The sequence below is a fragment of the Macrobrachium nipponense genome, chromosome 41 (genome assembly GCF_015104395.2).
Source record: "Macrobrachium nipponense isolate FS-2020 chromosome 41, ASM1510439v2, whole genome shotgun sequence".
Taxonomy (NCBI): domain Eukaryota; kingdom Metazoa; phylum Arthropoda; class Malacostraca; order Decapoda; family Palaemonidae; genus Macrobrachium; species Macrobrachium nipponense.
Genome location: NC_061102.1, coordinates 57,350,557 through 57,368,905, shown reverse-complemented (window position 1 = coordinate 57,368,905; position 18,349 = coordinate 57,350,557).

Sequence of the window (18,349 nt, the reverse complement as noted above, 5' to 3'; positions counted from 1 at the left end):
TCGCCGTGGGTAGTAGCGCACGGGGCGTGGGTCCTACACTCCTCGTGGCCACAGGGGTCATGGAGGACTGCATTGCAGCCCGGTTCCTGGCAATTGGTAGCCTGTAAGTGGAAGGATACATGAGTATCGAGAATACACACTTACAGCCTAACGCGAACTCCGTTGCATGCCGGAGTATGCAAGTTATACTAAAACTAGCCCTCTACCGCAATACGTGTGGTTGTTAGGGCGATCTGGTTGAAGTCTCCGGCGTACACCGGGGACGGAGAAGGAGAGCAACCAGAAGTGGTGAGAAAACCCTAGTGAAGGATAAACCACGACGGAGAACGGGGGAGGTAGTTAATAGTAAAATAACAATAAAATTATAAAAAAGGCATGTATACTACAAACAGGGAGTAAGACATGCCTTCCTTCCGACTACTAGAGGAGTGCCCGGGTAAGGAAGGCAAGCTCCCATACCGGTTAGCGGAAAGAAGGTAGTAGTAGGCAAGCTTTTGAGACCACTAGTAGACCCCTACCCCGGTGGCTGGCGGAGCCAGTTACTATTCCGACAACCGAAGGGGCCCCCGGCTAGTGAGCAGGGGCTCCGTCTGTCGTGGGAGAAAATAGGGGTGTGGTTAGAGCGAACGAGACACAACGGAGAGGGCCGAGGCGACCGGGGGAGGGGTGGCCAACTCCAACCCCCTTACACATCGGAGTACCCCGGTACCCGAGACTACAAAGTGGTCACCCAGACTCCCAGCTGACCGGGCCTCCCAGGAGCCCCCTTGGAGAGAGAGGGAGGGAGGCGACAAGTGGTTGCCATGACAACCGAGGAGAGCCCGGCCAGACCCCCCCCCCCCTTACCGCGCGGAAGGGAGGGAAGGGAGTAGGGTAGGGCGCCCAGTGGGACACGTGATCGAGGTTGGACGAAGGGGCGATAAGCAACACAACCACTAGGCTAGTGACCACGCGAACCCAACTGTACCAAGTGTGAATGAACACGAAGGAAGATAAAGCCTAGGTACTGGGCGCCCTAAAGCTAGCCTAACATAAATAAAATAACACTGGATAATAGTAATAATAAATAAATAAATACATCGTAAAAGAATGGAAGGAACACACGAGTGAGAGAGACAGGAGTCCAGGAGAAGGCGAACTGATCCGAAGACCAGTCGACTACTCGGAGCCAGCCGTAGCCGATGAAGAGCAAAAGCTGGGATGCTGGACTAGGGAAAAACACACTATAGCCCTAAATACCTAAACCATAGAGATAACTGGGTGACAAAGGTATGGGCTGTGAATTCCTAAATTCTAAAATACGATGTAAATAAACAGATGAACGCATAATAAGAACCCATGAAAGGAAGAAAGACGTCCCAGTATGGAAGACTGGAAAATCTTAACAACACGAGGCGGGCTCATGGCCGCCACGAGTCAACCGGGTGACCGTATGTAACCTAAAAAATGGAAAATACTGGTCCCTGGAAGAGAAAAATACAAAATCTTGACTTTCGGGTACTTAACTTAGCCGCGGCAATAGCAGAGCATTCCATCTCGAAGATAAATCCAAAATAGCAATCACAACACAAGAGAAGAAAACACGCATGTGTCTGCGATGAGCTAAATGAAAAGGATGGCCACTAGAGGCGCTGCACTCCGCTTTGCATGGGTATTAGTAGTAGTAGCGGGCGCATTCTCCTTTAGGATCGGCTCTCTCAGGTGGGGGATTTTGATGTGGGAAGTTCTAAATGGCAAGTGGTTCGTGGTAGTGGTCTCACTCGCCCCTGTTACCATACCGACACTTCTTTTATAGAGTTCCGAGTCAGTTATATGATATCTTCTTGAATTTATTTTTTCTCTGGTATTTATTAGGTTATTTACCTAGAAATAATGAACTTAAGGATTATTTCACAGGGCGACACGAACCAATCGCCCAGAAATAGATTTTTCCTTCGTCAAAATCCCTTTTCTTGATAATGGGAATTAAAGTGTCAGCACTCCTATCCTGCCCTTCCCAGTGCAAAGACACAACGAGCTTTTTCTTTGAAACTCGTTCAATACCCCTAAAGAGCCAAATGCTTTTCAACTATTGGTCGCAATTATATTTTGCCTTGGTAAAAAAAAATGTTTCATTGATTCCCACCACTATTCCTGGACCTTTCATCAAGTTATTGATTGCTCATCCAGGATACAGCTACCTTGGAGTAAAAACTCTGACAGTCTACACTTGTCTTTGTCAACCAATTTAGGCACCTTTCCACCGTACTGTGGCTGAATTTTTTTTTCTAAATAGTAGTTGACAAAGAGACTCATCAACCACTGTGCATTTCTAGGAAAGTGCCTTAGTACAATGACACAATAGTTAAACTGCACTCGCCTCTACTTTTACTAATTTTTCGGTATCACCCACAGAAAAATTGTCTGTCACTACGATATTTACAAGGTTCGTCACAATTTGGGCAAACAATACCTGTTGGGAGAACTCTGTGGCTTTTCAGATATTCCAAAAAATGTTCAGTACCACTGAAAGTTCTTGATAAATAGTCATTGGTCTAATGGACATCCTGCACGTTATCTGAACAATAGCCATTATACTTAATGACACTCATGTTCAAATTAAAGTAGATGTAGGTCAAATAACTTTTTTTTTAATATAATTGGCTGGAAAAGTCATGTGATTACTTCTTTTGTCGGTCATTGGAAAGAATTCAATTTCATTGCGGAAATTCAGATAAGTGGGAGGATTTAAAAGAACGTGCCAACTGAAAACGATCGGACTCATTGGACAGTATCCACGTGTAGGCGGAACTTCAGTGATTATGTCATCAACTGACATTTATATAAAATGAGCTCCAAAAGCCGACTGTCACTACTAAGGTAACTTAAAAATGAGGTTATTTTATTTAAATTCATCATCTAAGTTATTTGTCACTTGTAAATAATGTTTATGGGGCTCAAAATATCAAGAGTGAAGAGCTCTTTTTCAAAAATGTAAGTTATAATTTAAGGCGTGCAGCGTTAAAACCCACATTCACCACATTTTGAAAAATAGAGAAAAAAAGGCCTTCAAATTTGTTAACTTAGAAAGGCCATAACTCCTTTATTTTTCAAGATATTTTCTTCAGGTGTGAATTTTTTGGAATGATTAGGACCCCAAAAATATGATATTGTTATGATACAATAAAGTTTTATACATACTTACCTGGCAGATATATACATAGCTATTACTCCGTCGTCCGACAGAAATTCGAATTTCGCGGCACACGTGGCAGGTAGGTCAGGTGATCTACCCCCCCCCCCGCCGCTGGGTGGCGGGAATAGGAACCATACCCGTTTTCTAATTCATATTTTTTCTTCCAGCTGTCTCCTGAGGGGAGGCTGGGTGGGCCATTTAATTGTATATATCTGCCAGGTAAGTATGTATAAAACTTTATTGTATCATAACAATATCATTTTTATACATTCAACTTACCTGTCAGATATATACATAGCTGATTCACACCATTGGTGGGGGGTAAAAGACAGCTATTACTGAATAGACAGGTAAACAACATACGTTGTAGGTAATAAATAAATAAACCAAAACCTTGGTTCCTATGTGTTTAGACGAAGGTCGACTTCCTAGCTATTGCTAGTAGTCTGCTTCGTCTCAAGAGCCTCAGCGAGGATGTGACCTATGGCTAAGAGTTCTTGTAGATCTGTCAATGGGGTCTTATCCACTTACTTGACAGAATCTAGTGGTCATTTGTCAATGGGGTCTTATCCACTTACATGACAATACACCAATGCCTATTGGCATAATTTAAGGAGCACAACACCGATCCCGATCACCTGATCCTAACACGAGGGTTTGTGCTTAATTTGAAAAGAGCTATCCCCAAACTCATTTCAAATAACCCCAGAAAATAATACACTTATGTTAAAATTAAAAAAAAAATTTAATTCACTAGTTAAGGATCAGTGTCGGCTCCCTATCCATGCAACGCATCCGTGGACACGTATAACAAAGAGAGAAGGATCTCTCATAGGCCCACTTGATCTCCTTCGTGCAAAGAGAAGTCAACACAGAGTTGCATCTCCCGTTATACAGCTAATATGACTCTCACGACATATTGTTATGGAAAGAACAAGAATTGGTAAAAGCTCGCTTCAAGCGCTTTTAATTCTTAGCTGTTTGAAGGAAACATCAAGTTACTCAAGAAGCTTTAGAGATTCCACTCTTCCAAAGAAGACCAGGGCTTTCTTTGCAACAGATCTCTTCTGGACGAAGCCCAGAGCCTGGCTGGCGGCTCGCGCCTGCCTGGCGTCTCGCGCCTGCCTGGCGCCTCACGCCTGGCTGGAGCCTCGCGCCTGACTGGCGCCTCGCCCCTGACTGGCGCCTCGCGCCTGCCTGGCGCCTCGCGCCTGCCTGGCGCCTCGCGCCTGGCTGGCGCCTCGCGCCTGGCTGGAGCCTCGCACCTGCCTGGCGCCTCGCGTCTGGCTGGTGCTTCGCTTGCCTGGCGCCTCGCGCCTGGCTGGCTCCTCGCGCCTGGCTGACTTCTCCCCACTTGCTGAAGATTCGAGCTTGTTAAGAGTCTCGATGAAAACTGGCGATGTCCACCTCGGACACTTTATTTGCCTGATTTATTCGCCTCTAGCCCATCTGCGCCAGATTGGAGGCCTACTCCTTCTCCTCATCAGACAATGACAGTGTTTATTTGGACTGTCTGCTCTGGTGTCTTTACACCTGTTTGGCATTTGGCGCCTGATTGGCGCTACATTGTCCGAAAGTCTGAACATCCACAATCGTTTATCAGGAGAAAGGAAAAGGGTGGAAGAAATTCTTTCACTTTGAGCTTAAGGCCTCTGCAACAAGGGGAGGTAATTTTAGTCGGCTACATCCAGTAGACGATAGGAAATCTAATAGTCCGAGAGACCAGTCTTCCGAGGAGGATCATACTTGATACTTCAGTTGCTAACGAGCACTCTTCCTACATGTTGACGAGTTCTCTCGTTGCAAAATCTTCCCTATCCTTGCACGAAGGCAGGGAAAGAGCCTGGAAGTTAAGGAGACTCGGAGCTGAAATTGGGAGGATTCCCGATTTCTAGCTCTTTAAATATATCTCTTCGAACCTTCTGGGAAGTAGTTTTGAGCCCTCATCATATTCCAAAGACTCTGTCAGCAAACGTTTAAACCTTATCTTCTTTTGTAGATAACAACGTAAATACATTACCTGGACAACGAATCCTTTATCTGAAAGCGTTGATCCAGGAATAAAAGGTTATAGTTCTTTTGCCAAACATACCATGCTGGCAAGAACCCATTGCCGAGTCTTTCTAGAATTTGATTCCAGATTCCAAGCCCAAAATCTCACTCGTCCTTTTGGTCGATTAGTACCAAGAGAAACATTGATGAGGAGCAGTTCCATCTTGTCAGAACACGGAATCTGAGGCCCAAATAGGATCCCATTGTAACTATAAGATCTCCAAGTCTTGTCGTATAGAGGTATTGTGTAAGATCCCAAAGATCTTAATGCTCTGCTATCTCCAATTCCCTTTATAGAGACAGAGTATAGCCTTTTACTGCGTTCTTTGATAGCAGATATATACAAAGGTAATTCTTCCCTCTGAAAGGGAAGAAAAAACCGCTATGTGGTTCACAGAGGTATTGGAAGAGGACAGTTTCCTCATTCCCTCAAGCACGATCTGCAGTAATTATATATCTTATCCATGACTACTGTCATTTACCTTGAAACATGCTCTCATTCATATCCACTTCTGGTCAGTCTGCACGCAGACAGACTCAGAGTGGAGAGGTTGTTAAGGTCCATTTAAAATAGATGTTGAAAGAATATTCAGACTGTCTTGGAAAAGACTTCCAAAACCTGCTGTGAGAAGAATGTACCTCTGAGAATCCAACCTCTCTAAGTCTAAAATGAGGCATAACATATATCCTCTCTTTCTTTGACGCCCTTTGTCTTACATTTTGTAAAGAGTTTATCTTTTAGGGGAAAAAGACTAACTTTTATTCCCCTTTCTATAACATAAAGATGGTGTATATTGCTACCTCTCTCTTATATTCTTCCTTTCTGTTCCTGTCCTCGTGCCTGGGCAACGAGAGAATGGAAAAATTCTATCATCGTTATTCTGCTTTTAAAACAAATTATTATTATCCTATTCTCCTACTAACTGATCCAGGATCGAGGAGAATCATTCAAGATTCCTATCCTAGACATAGGACATCAGGCCGTAATGTACGGTTCAGATACTTGAAAGAGCCTCTCACCCAATACTGAGAGCTCCTACGAGTCTTTTCCAGTACCAAAACATTACAAGGTCTCCCTTGTTATATGTTTACATAGGAGTAGGATAATATACCATCCTGTTAATAACAATGAAAGAGGAGAAAGAGGAGCTGCATGGTTCAAGGGACTAGCCGAAACGTGCAATAAAAAAGGGGTTGCCAAGGTCTTTCTAAAACCTGCACCCAGATTAACTTATGAGTCCGATATATTTTTTATCACTTGACTCATAAGGTTGAGGAAAGCGAGAGACCTCTAAAGATATCAGTTCCCTTCACCATGTAAAGGTCTATAAAGCAGAAGAACCCACTTATCCTGACACGTACTACGTTCGCCTGTGCGATATCTAGAATAATTGTCAGTAGAGGGTTGATCTGGCAAAAAGAGTTTCTCCCAAAACAACTCCTCTTGCCAGGAAAGAAGTCGCTCACGCGACCACTATATTACCTGACATGAGAAGTCTGTTCTTGTTAGAGACTTCCGCAATTTCAGTTAATCCTGACAAGGGCCACGGCCGCCTGTGCGACAACTTGTGTCCCTGTCAGGAAAAAACTGATCTTGTGTCAGTTCTCAAAGAGGAAACTCTTGGAAAGTCTATCTCCAAATACTGAGAAATTGGAGATCCTGATGTCTTGCGCCTGGCTGGCGCTCGCGCCTGGCTGACGCCTCCCGCCTCTGACGCTCCCGCCTGGCTGACGCCTCGCGCCTGGCTGACGCCTCGCGCCTGGCTGACGCCTCGCGCCTGGCTGACGCCTCGCGCCTGGTTGGCGCCTATCGCCTGGTTAAAGCCTGGCTGGAGCCTTTATGGCCTATTACTTGCAACCTTGGTCAGGAAATCTCGATATCAAAATAAGAAGAGGTGCTGTAAGAATCTTATAATTCTACAGTACTTCCATAGTTGGATGTTTCTTCTCAATTTTCCTCTAATACGAGTATATCGGAAGGGGAATTATTCTTTCCTCGATTAATTCTTCCGTATCCCCCACCCTTTTTTCCTGAACGAGAAGGACCACTCTAGTGCGAGGGACTGAGTAACTTCCCAGCTCTATGTAGGAAAGCATAATTTGCTCTAAGGTATATCTATTAACTAATTATTTTCTAGTTAGAGCCAGGCGTCTGGCTGACGCTTATGATTCCTTATGGCATGGTTTGAGGAAAAGGAAGCAGTCTACAGGAAGATTGTTCGTCTTCTTCTTGCTAAGAGATCTTTGAAGAAGACTTCTCGCAGGTTCTCACAACTCTTTGCAATAAATGTTAGACATACTTTAACAGTTATTATCGTCGATCGAGGTTCTCACGGACTCGCAAATTCTTGCATTGCTTTTATTTAATAACTCGCTCAAACGAGAAATATTTTGGATGGTGCTCTAGGCTTATTGCACCAAGCTGGCGCAATTTGCGCCAGGCTTGGCGAACTTAAAAAAAAAAAAAAAAAAAAAAAAAAAAAAAACGGCCAGGGTGGCGCATCTGCGCCAGGCTGGCGCCTTCTACTAATTATCTTTGTTATGTGTCAGAACATCTGTGTCTTTATGGTACCCGACATCCTTTCATATGTTAATTCCGTTCTTATTATGAAAAACTTTTATATACGTAGTATAATCCATTCAGGGAAACCATTTCCCACTCAAAGAATGTCTCCCATCCGACTCATACAACTTCTGCGCAATATCCGATTCTAAATACGGTTGTGTCCTTTCTCGAAAGACTTAACCATACCGTAGTCTTGAAGTGAATCTCTATTACAACTCTCTTCTCACTAAGTATGTATTCTAATAAGTCATGCTTTCGTAAGTATGAGTGCATTAAATAATATCATGTTCTGCTGCATTAGAATCCTTTAATCATGTTACCTACGGTAAACAGCATTGAAAGGTTGTAATATCCTTCTTATTGAAAGATTCCTAACAAAAGGCAGACAATATTTTATTTATGATAGCTTCAGTATTCCCTCAATCCGAGGCTAAGACCACGATTGTAGGGAAGAGATACGGTTAGTTATCCCATTCCGCAGGAGAGAGAGCTGTAAACGACCTCTCACGACTGAGAACAAGATGGTACTGCGACTGCGTTGGTCTTCAAAGCGAAAGCAGTCTGGCCTTCCCTTTCCAGAGTTGCCAGTTACTCCATTAAATAAAGGAATCTTGTAAATTATTATCGAACTTCAGGAAGTTTTTATATAAGCATAATTAAGCTAACGAGACTTCGACAAGTCTAGAAACTAAATAGGTGTCGTCTAAACAATTCTTTTAAACCTATTCCTTCCTAGAAAAGTCCTAGAAGGGTACTGGTAATTCATGGAAACCTCTTCTAACACGAAGAAAAATGTTCTATCCTACTCTCAATCCACCAATAAAGATATGCTTCTCCGATCACTTCTCGAAGACACGATAGCATCATATAACTCATACTCTAGCGTAATAGAATCCTCTATAATACTGTTACATTAAGGTAAACCGTATTAATTTAGGAAATTTTGTAAGGGTTTCACTTGACCATTATAGCATAAATTTCGGTATGTGTCTATGCCTTGCCATACCGTAGTCCTAAGGCGATTTGTCCTAAGCATGGTAGGAGCTAGAAGCTTAAAAGTCATACAAATATGCTTTATCACTCAACGAGATCCATATAATTCATTCGATTGACAAACAATCTAAATCGTTCTCATCATAATAGATTTATATCTAAAAATGCACTGATGGGGAATCTTATGTTGAAATAACAATTTCATACCACTATGGGATAGCGCTCTCGTCTAGTTGCGAAAAAAAAAAAAATGTTCGAACAATGACTTTATTACAAAAGTTATCGAATGATCTCTAATATTAGAAGGCGCTAAATCGTCGCCTGATTCCGAAAGGTGGATCGATTAATGTCATTCTCATTTTGAATAATTCTACCAGAAGGCATTATACGAGGATCTTCGCCAATTTCATTCATTTGAAGTTCTTCTATCCATCGAGGAACCGTAGGCATAAAAAGGGAGAAACACTGTTTTAGGATGCCTTTCCAATGGCTATCCCTGGCAGTCTGGGACGCTCTACAGAACCTGCCGAGGGGGACGCCTGACCGGTGGGGTGGGGATTCTCTGAAACTCCTTACGGTTTTCGACATTCCTTCTCCTCTGGGCTTGTGAGCTTGGAAGAGGTCTAGACCTGAGAGCGAGACAGAGCCGATCAGACGCACCCTCCATTGTAATGGGGGAACACTATATTCACTTCTTACGTTCTAAGAGTTTGCATTTGAACTATATCCAAAGTCTACAATTTGCAAATATGATATTGTAGATTCTGCGGAGTAAGAAGGTGATGAGGATGCAACAACTACTAGTACTGTTACTACTATAATTGCTCGTTAACACAAGAGCTAATAAAGCTTCTAAAGGATAGTTACTTTTCTGACTTCCCCAACTAGGAAGAAAGATATACATTTCCTTAATCAAACTCTTAACACTTATTTGTATTAATGAATAAATATAAGTAATTCCCTTTCATGAAAGTATACGTAATTCACTTTCGTGAAAGTGGATGAGTGTCTACCGAAAACTTCGGTAGTTACACGTCACTAAACTTCTAAATTTTCGAAGTTAATTTTATCAAAAAATTCTAAAAGTTAACAAAAGCGTATGCCGAACCAAAGATCCATTACTTCCCTGTAAAAGTTAGCCCAGACGATCGATGGCGATGAAACACGAAAATCCATCAGGAGGAACTGCAAACGTTTACATTCCAAGCGACAGAAAAAATATGAATTAGAAAACGGGTATGGTTTCCTATTCCCGCCACCCGAGGCGGCGGGGGGTAGATCACCTGACCTACCTGCCGCGTGTGCCGCGAAATTCGAATTTCTGTTGGACGACGGAGTAATAGCTATGTATATATCTGACAGGTAAGTTGAATGTATAAAAATGATGTCATATATGAAAAAAATTAGACTGCACAATTTGATTGACTGATTGATTGTATGATTGATTGTAAAGTTGATGATCAAAATTAATGCTGAAGTTTACAAAAGTACAGATTATTGCTGTAAGACCCTTATAAAAGCACATGATTATTGTTTATTTGTATTATTAATACCCCAGGAATGACCAAGAACATGATTGATGGTATGACTGAATGTGCGAAGTATGATTGATCGCATGATTGATGAACAAAATGAATGCTAAAGTTTACAAAAGTACGGCATGCAAAAGAATGTTAATACTTACATTCAGCTGCGAAGTGAAGAGCAGGTAGTAGGACATTGAAGATAATTTTTAACCATTATCCTGGAGAATGCAGGTGTCCATCAACAGAGGATCCAAAATTTGGGGGGGGTTTAAGGGTAGGAGGATTAATTGAGCCTGATCCGCCTGCTAGGTTCATAATCCCCCATGGTTGTGAATCATTTTCATCCTCAGAGCCACATTCATCAGGCTGTTCCTGCCCTGGCCCCACTGCATCAGCTTCTGCTGGCATAACCAGCTCTTGCTGTTGCTGGATGAGATTCTTAAGGAAAGACCTGTTTGGTGTAAACATGAATGGCAGTAATTTCTTCAAATCTTTTATTTTCACAGGCTGCAAGGCAATATATACAAGGTACTTCTGGGGTAGAACAACAGCACTGAGGTTCATGTCTCCTGTCTTTTTGGGCCTTCCCCATCCAATGCGTCCTTTCTCTAAGGGGACTATGTCGTCCGAGTTACTGTCATCAAAACTGTAGCCATACTTCAGCCTGTGTGAAGAATGGACCTTGACTGATAGGACAATTTGGGAAGCCTTCTTAAACAAACCGGTCTCCTAGTTACATAACTTTCCAGAATCTTGATGTCCTTAAAGTGGGTCTTGTCCATACGATACACCTTGATACGGTCCTCAGACATGGCTTCTTCCATGAGGCCGGCATAACAATCTGAAGTCTCTATCTCTGGCTGTCGGTGGAAACTCTTCTCAAGGACTCCAAATGACCGATCACAGGGCAGATATGAGTGGCCACTCACCATGAAAATCAGCTCTACCCTCCTCAATCGTGGCTTGTGGACCTGCTAGAGCAGAACATGGATATTTTTGTTTTGTCCGCCAAAATTGTCAGCGAAGATCCTCAATGTATGAAACGGCTTATTGTAGACCTCCAGCCACTGCAGAATACAGGAACCAATCTCTATGGCACCACAATTTCCTTGGGTTTCATCCCATAAGAACATGTTATTAACTTTAGTTTCACAGTCATAAACGCAAAAGTTGTATAACCAAAGTTTTCTTGGTAGTACACCTTATTAGCATTCAGCTTTGAGTAAGGCAGGGTTTGTTGGAGGTCATTGGCCATGGCCCTCACCCCTGGGATCTTTTCACGCCCGTGCTGCCTTAGAAGATCTTTTGCCTCCTTGGCCTTTTTTGTGTGGATATCCAGTTGTTGTTCCTGAGTGGTGCAGTCTTTGCCCATGCTCTTAATTTCTGTGATCTATTTGCCAATTTGGGTACAAGTGTTGCAGACATCCTTCTTTGGTGGCTCAAATGCAATATTATATTCTATTGGAAAGATGTGCCTGTTAAAAGACTCTGTAACTATTTCCACATCTGGGTGTTCCAACCACATCTGCTTGTCCCCCTAGATGCTGACCCCTTGACTTGGTTAGGGGGCTTAGGGACCAGCAGCGGGGGTGTGATGCCTGATGGGGTTGCTTTCTCACTGGTTCTTGGGGCCCAGCTGCTGATCCAACTAAATTAGTCAGAACTTTTCCTTCTTTCTGAAATTTTTTCATTCTTACTACATCCTCCTCCTTCATGCAATTAATTTTTTTTTTGTACTAGCATTTGGAATTAGTTATGTGGAATTTTCCACCTTTGCTTAAATTTACTGGACCTGGTAAACAGAAAAGATATCATAGCTGGGACTGGGTTTTATATCAGAAGCTAAATAGTGGGAACCGTGGTAGGACCATCAACTACCCGATAATGTTCGGACCTGAGCGATATCAGGCGGAACTATTTTGCAGGGCTGGACCATGGATTCCAGGGGTGTCTACTTTTGCGGATAGGACTCTCGGCATTTTGTCCAGTTTGCCCATAATGTGATTAGGGTGGGGATGATTGTATTATGGTAATACTCTCAGTCCTATCAAGCGGGTTTGGCTTACATTTTGTCCACTCTAATCATGTTGTGCCATCCCCCTGTGGGGTAGGGTAGGGACACGAATATTTGGGAGTCGGTTCTCACTTGTGCCATTAGTGGAAGATTAAAATCCATGAAGGCTGATGATATCTTTTTAAGGTTTTCCAGTTTATTTATATATATATTTTTTACTTAGATCTTTTTGCAATCGGAAAATAAAGATTCAAGTACCCTTGGACTCTTTGATGGTGGTAAATCGGCACCGTTAATGACTACTGGAACCTCCCCTGACAACCTTCCTCTGGAAAAATAAAAAAAACCTTCCAGTGTAATTACACTGAAACCCTATTCTCCTGTACAGAGTAAAGGGAAATTAAGCAGAGATATGTTTGAAATTGGACCTGGAATATTTGAAAAGTCTTATGAAAAGTATTTAACTTTAAATTTGGAAGAAGATGGTTATGATATTTTTGCTGTATATCGAGACATTGTGAAGTGTTGTGGCCGAGAGCCTAAGATTTCTCATGAAGGTAGAGGACAGCTGACAGTGGAATCTACCTCAGCAAAAGAGACTGAAAAACTGAAAATATTATCTCACCTTGGAGGAGTCAAAGTACAATGTGCAGCACATGCTTTTTGGAATCACTCCAAGGGAATGATATATGCTCCCCAACTGATGACATACGCCGAAGGAAAACTTGTAGGGGAACTAAAAGATCAAGGTGTAATAAGAGTTGAGTGAATGAAGAAGAAAGTAAATGGAGTCTTGTACCACTTCCCAATTTAATTATTACATTTAATTCTACTGTAGTAAAAGCACCCTGACAATATATCCCAAGACCGAGGAGATGTTTCCATTGTCAAGAATTCGGACATATGTTAGGGTCCTTTAGACAGAAACTGCAAGGCAAGCCAGCCACTTGTGTCAAATGCAGTGAATCAGAGCATGGCATATGTAATAATCAAGCCAGATGTATATGTTGTGGAGAAAATCATCCATCATCTTCACTTAATTGTGATGTATACATCATGGAAAAATTTATTCAAACTTTAGGGGTAACAGAACGTATCACATTTAGGGATGCAAAAGATAGTATTGAATCAATATGTTAGACCAGGTATATCCTTTTCCAGTGTCACTGGCAACTGAAAGAGAATAATTAATGTTAATAAGGATAATTTAAATAACAAACCGGTAACGACCCTTACTCGTGCCTCTTTGGAGGCGGCGCCAATTGTTGTTTGCGCTCCTTCCTCTTCGGAGGCTGCGCCAGTGATTTCTGGTGCTCTTGCCTCTCCAGAGGCTGCCTCCTTGGAGGCCGTGCCAGTGATTTCTGGTACTCCTGCCTATTTGGAGGTGGTGCCAGTTGATTCTGGCACTCCCGCCTCTTTGGAGGCAGTGCCAGTGGCTTCTGGCACCATTGCTTCTATGGAAGCAGAACCAGTGATTTCTGGTACACCTTCCTCTGTGGAGGCTGTGTCGGGTATACCTGGCACTCCCACCTTTCTGGAGGCTGTAAATGCTTTGGAGGATGCACCAATGTCGAATCCTCACACCCCTCCTCAGGCGACAACAGCTATGTCTGCTGTTCTTGAGACTGATAACCCTCTAAAAAGGAAGGCAGCCCTAAACAATCGGTCTCCTTCTGGAAAAAAAGAGCAAGGCTGTAAGCTGAAAGCTCTTAAAAGAGGCTCTAATGTAACGGCCTCTAAAGGAAAGTAAAATTTTCTCCAGTGGAACTGTCAGGGATTAAGAGCTAAATGGGAAGAATTAAGGCTGCTCATATCAGAAGTGTCTCCTGTTTGTATAGCTCTGCAGGAGACCATGATTGGTAATAATATATGCCCCAGCCCACGAGAGTATACATCCTATCACTCGACCTATAATTTAAATATTGGAAGCCATGGTGGTGGTGTTTTGTATGTTCAAAATGACACCCCACAAAATCCTATCAGTATCCAATCAGCATTGCAAGTGATAGGTGTGCAGATCCATTTGCAAAGAAAATATACAATATGCTCACTTTATCTACCACCTAATGAAGCTTTCCCCATCAATGAATTTAAATCTCTTATTCAACAGTTACCACGCCCTTTTGTTATTTTGGGAGATATGAATAGCAGAGGTCTCTTTGGGGTGACATCACCACCAATTAAAGAGGAAGGTGCTTAGGTTCCATCATAGAAGATGAAAATGTGGGGATCAACTCTGGGGAGTCTACGCATTTTCATGTTCAAACAGGCACGTTATCAGCAATTGATTTATCTATATGTAGTGAAGACTGTCTTATTGACTTTACTTGGAAAGCTATAAATGATAGATTTACCAGTGACCATTTTCCAATAGTGGTGAGTGTATTACCAAGTCCTCCATCTGCAAGGCTACCCAAATGGAACATTGGTAAAGCTAATTGGTCAACATTCCAGGAGCACAGCTCAATAGATGACTCTGCTGATGACTTTCCCTGTGTAGATGACACTCTTGACTTTTTGAATACAATAATGTTCTCACCAGTTCCCTGGTGGACTCGTAAATGCCAGGAAACTCATAGAACTATGAGGTCTGCCTTCACCAGATACCGCAGACGAAAATGTGAGTATTATCATGTAGAATTTCGAAAAGCGAGAGCTCATTGTCGCATGGAAATAAAAAAAGCACGAAAAGAATCTTTGACAATATTCATATCTTCACTAAATTCAAAAACTCCTCTGACCCTAGTTTGGAAGAGAGTTAGAAAAATAGCAGGCAAGTTCACTCCTTGTCAACCTCCAGTTATCAAGGTTAATGGTTGCGAGGTAGCAGACCCCCAGTTAGTGGCAAATGAGTTTGCTAATCATTTTGCTAATGTTGCGAAGAAAAATGATGATAGACCCTATTCAGCTCAAAGACGAATAATGGAACAGGTCGAAATTGATTTTAATACCTCAAGACATGAGCAATACAATGCTCCTTTTACTATTAGAGAATTTGAATCAGTCTTGAATAAATGTAATGAATCAGCTTCAGGACTGGATGATATAACATATTCAATGATTAAGCATACTCCTGAAAATACCAGACTTTTCATATTAAGCCTAATTAACGGAATTTGCCGAGAACATATCTTCCCCAAGCTTGGGAGAAGTTAAAATTACTGCCATTTGTGAAACCTGGAAAAGATCCGTTCAAGATAGAAAATTATCGTCCTATTGCATTGACATCTTGTGTGTGTAAGATCATAGAAAAAATGGTGAACACACGATTGATGTGGTACTTGGGAAAAGGTAAATACCTTTCACCTGCTCAGTGTGGTTTTCAGAGTATGCACTCTACAACTGATGTATTTGTACAAATGGAATCTTCAATATGTGAAGCTTTTGCCAACAAACAGCATCACATCACCGTTTTCTTTGATCTAGAGAAGGCTTATGATACAACATGGAGATATGGCATTTTGAGGGTCCTTTATGAATATAACCTGAGAGGCAATGTGCCCCTCTTTATTAAGGCTTTTTCAAAAAATAGGATATTTCCGGTTCAGGTTGGAGCAACAATGTCAGATATGTTCAATCAAGAAGAAGGAGTACCACAAGGAAGTGTTTTAAGTGTAACCTTGTTCGCCTTGGTAATCAATGGGGTTTCTAAAATAATTCCCCCAGATATAACCTATACCCTATTTGTTGATGACCTGTCAATTTCCTTTGCAGCACCCCCTAGATGCTGACCCCTTGGCGTGGGTAGGGGGCTTAGGGACCAGCAGCTGTGCCGTGATGCCTGGTGGGTTCCTTTTTCACTGGTCCTTGGGGCTCAGCTGCTGATCCAACTAAATTAGTCAGAACTTTTCATTCTTACTACATCCTTCTCCTTCATATAATTTTTTTTTTTTTTTTTTTTCCCTTTTGGATTAATTGTGGAAATTTCCACCTTTGATAAAATTTACTGGATCTGGTAAACAGAAAAGATATCATAGCTGGGACTGGGTTTTATATCTGAAGCTAAATAGTGGGAACTGTGGCAGGACCATCAACTGCCCGATAATGTTCGGACCTGAGTGATATCAGGCGGAACTATTTTGCAGGGCTGGACCACGGATTCCAGGGGGGTCTAGTTTTGCGGATAGGACTCTTGGCATTCTGTCCGGTTTGCCCATAATGTGATTAGGGTGGGGATGATTGTATCTGGTAATACTCTCAGTCCTATCAAGCGGGTTTGGCTTACACTTGGGCCACTCTAGTCATGTTGTGCCATCCCCTGTGGGTAGGGTAGGGACGCGGACATTTGGGAGTCGGTTCTCACTTGTGCCATTAGTGGAAGAATAAACTTCATGAAAGGCTGATGATGTCTTTTTAAGGTTTTCAGGTTTATTTATAGTTTTTTTTTTTTTCTTTTTTTACCAATACTTTTATCTTTATGAATAATACAAATAAGATCAAGTACCCCTGGACCCTTTGATGGTAATGAATCGGCACAGTTGATGACTGCAGGAACCTCCACTGGCAACCTTCCTCTGGAAAACTCAAAAAAACCTTCCAGTGTAATCACACTGAAACCCTATGCTCAGTACGGAGTAAGGGGAAAGGAAATTTAGTAAAAAATATAGTTACAGAAATAGGACCCGGAATGTTTGAAAACTCTTATGATAAATATTTGACTTTTAATTTGGAGGACTCTGATTGTGACATTTTTAATGTATATAAAGATATTGTCAGGTGCTGTGGCCGAGAGCCTAAGATTTCTTCTGAGGGGCGAGGAAAGCTGACAGTGGAATCTGCCTCAGCAAAGGAAAGTGAACAGTTAAAACATTATCTCACCTTGGAGGAGTTAAAGTAGAGTGTGCAGTACATTCTTTTTGGAATTATTCCAAGGGCATGATATATGCACCCCAGCTTGTGACTTACTCTGAGGAAAGGCTCGTAGAGGAATTAAGGGATCAAGGGGGGGGGGTAATAAGAATTGAAAGAATGAAGAAGAAGATAAATGGAGTCCTAGTCCCACTTCCCAATTTAATTGTTACTTTCAATTCCACCCGATTGCCTAGTATAGGTGAAAGCAGCCTGGTTACGTTTTTAAGGTTAAACAGTATATCCCAAGACCGAGGAGATGTTTTTATTGTCAAGAATTTGGACACATGTTGTGGTCATGCAGACAGAAATTACAAGGCAAGCCTGCTACTTGTGTTAAATGCAGTGAGCCAGAGCATGGCATATGTAATAAGGAGGCCAGATGTGTGCATTGTGGAGAAAATCATCCATCATCTTCTCTTAATTGCGATGTATACATCATGGAAAAAGAAATTCAGACATTAAGGGTGACTGAACGTATCACATTTGGAGAGGCAAAAGAGAGAGCGTTGAGTCAGTACATTAGACCAGGAATATCTTTTTCCAGTGTTGCTGCCAACCGAAGAAGAAATATCAATGTCACCAAAACTAATGTTAATAAAACACCAGTTACGACCTGTACTCGTGCCTCTTTGGAGGCAGTGCCAGTGATTGCTGGCGCTCATGCCTCTTCGGAGGCTGCGCCAGTGACTCCTGGCGCTCCTGCCTCTTTGGAGGCCGTGCCAGTAATTCCTGGTGCCCCGCCTCTTCTGAGGCAGTGCCAGTAATTCCCTGGCGCCCCTGCCTCTTCGGAGTCAGTGCCAGTTGATTTTGGCATTCCCGCCTCTTTGGAGGTAGTGCCAGTGGTTTCTGGCATTTCTGCTTCTATGGAAGCAGAACCAATGATTTCTGGGACTCCTGCCTCTCTGGAGGCTGTGCCAGGTGTACCTGGCACTTCCACCTCACTGGAGGCTGTACCAGCTGCAAATGGTGCTTCTGATCCTTTGGAGAATGCACCAATGTCCAACCTTCACACCCCTCCTCAGGCAGCATCAGCTTTGTCTGGTGTTCCTGAGACCGATAACCCTCTGAAAAGGAAGGCAGCCATAAATAATCGGTCTCCTTCCAGAAATAAGGAGCAATTCAGTAAGCTGAAAGCTCTTAAAAGAGGCTCTAATTTAACAGCCTCTAAAGGG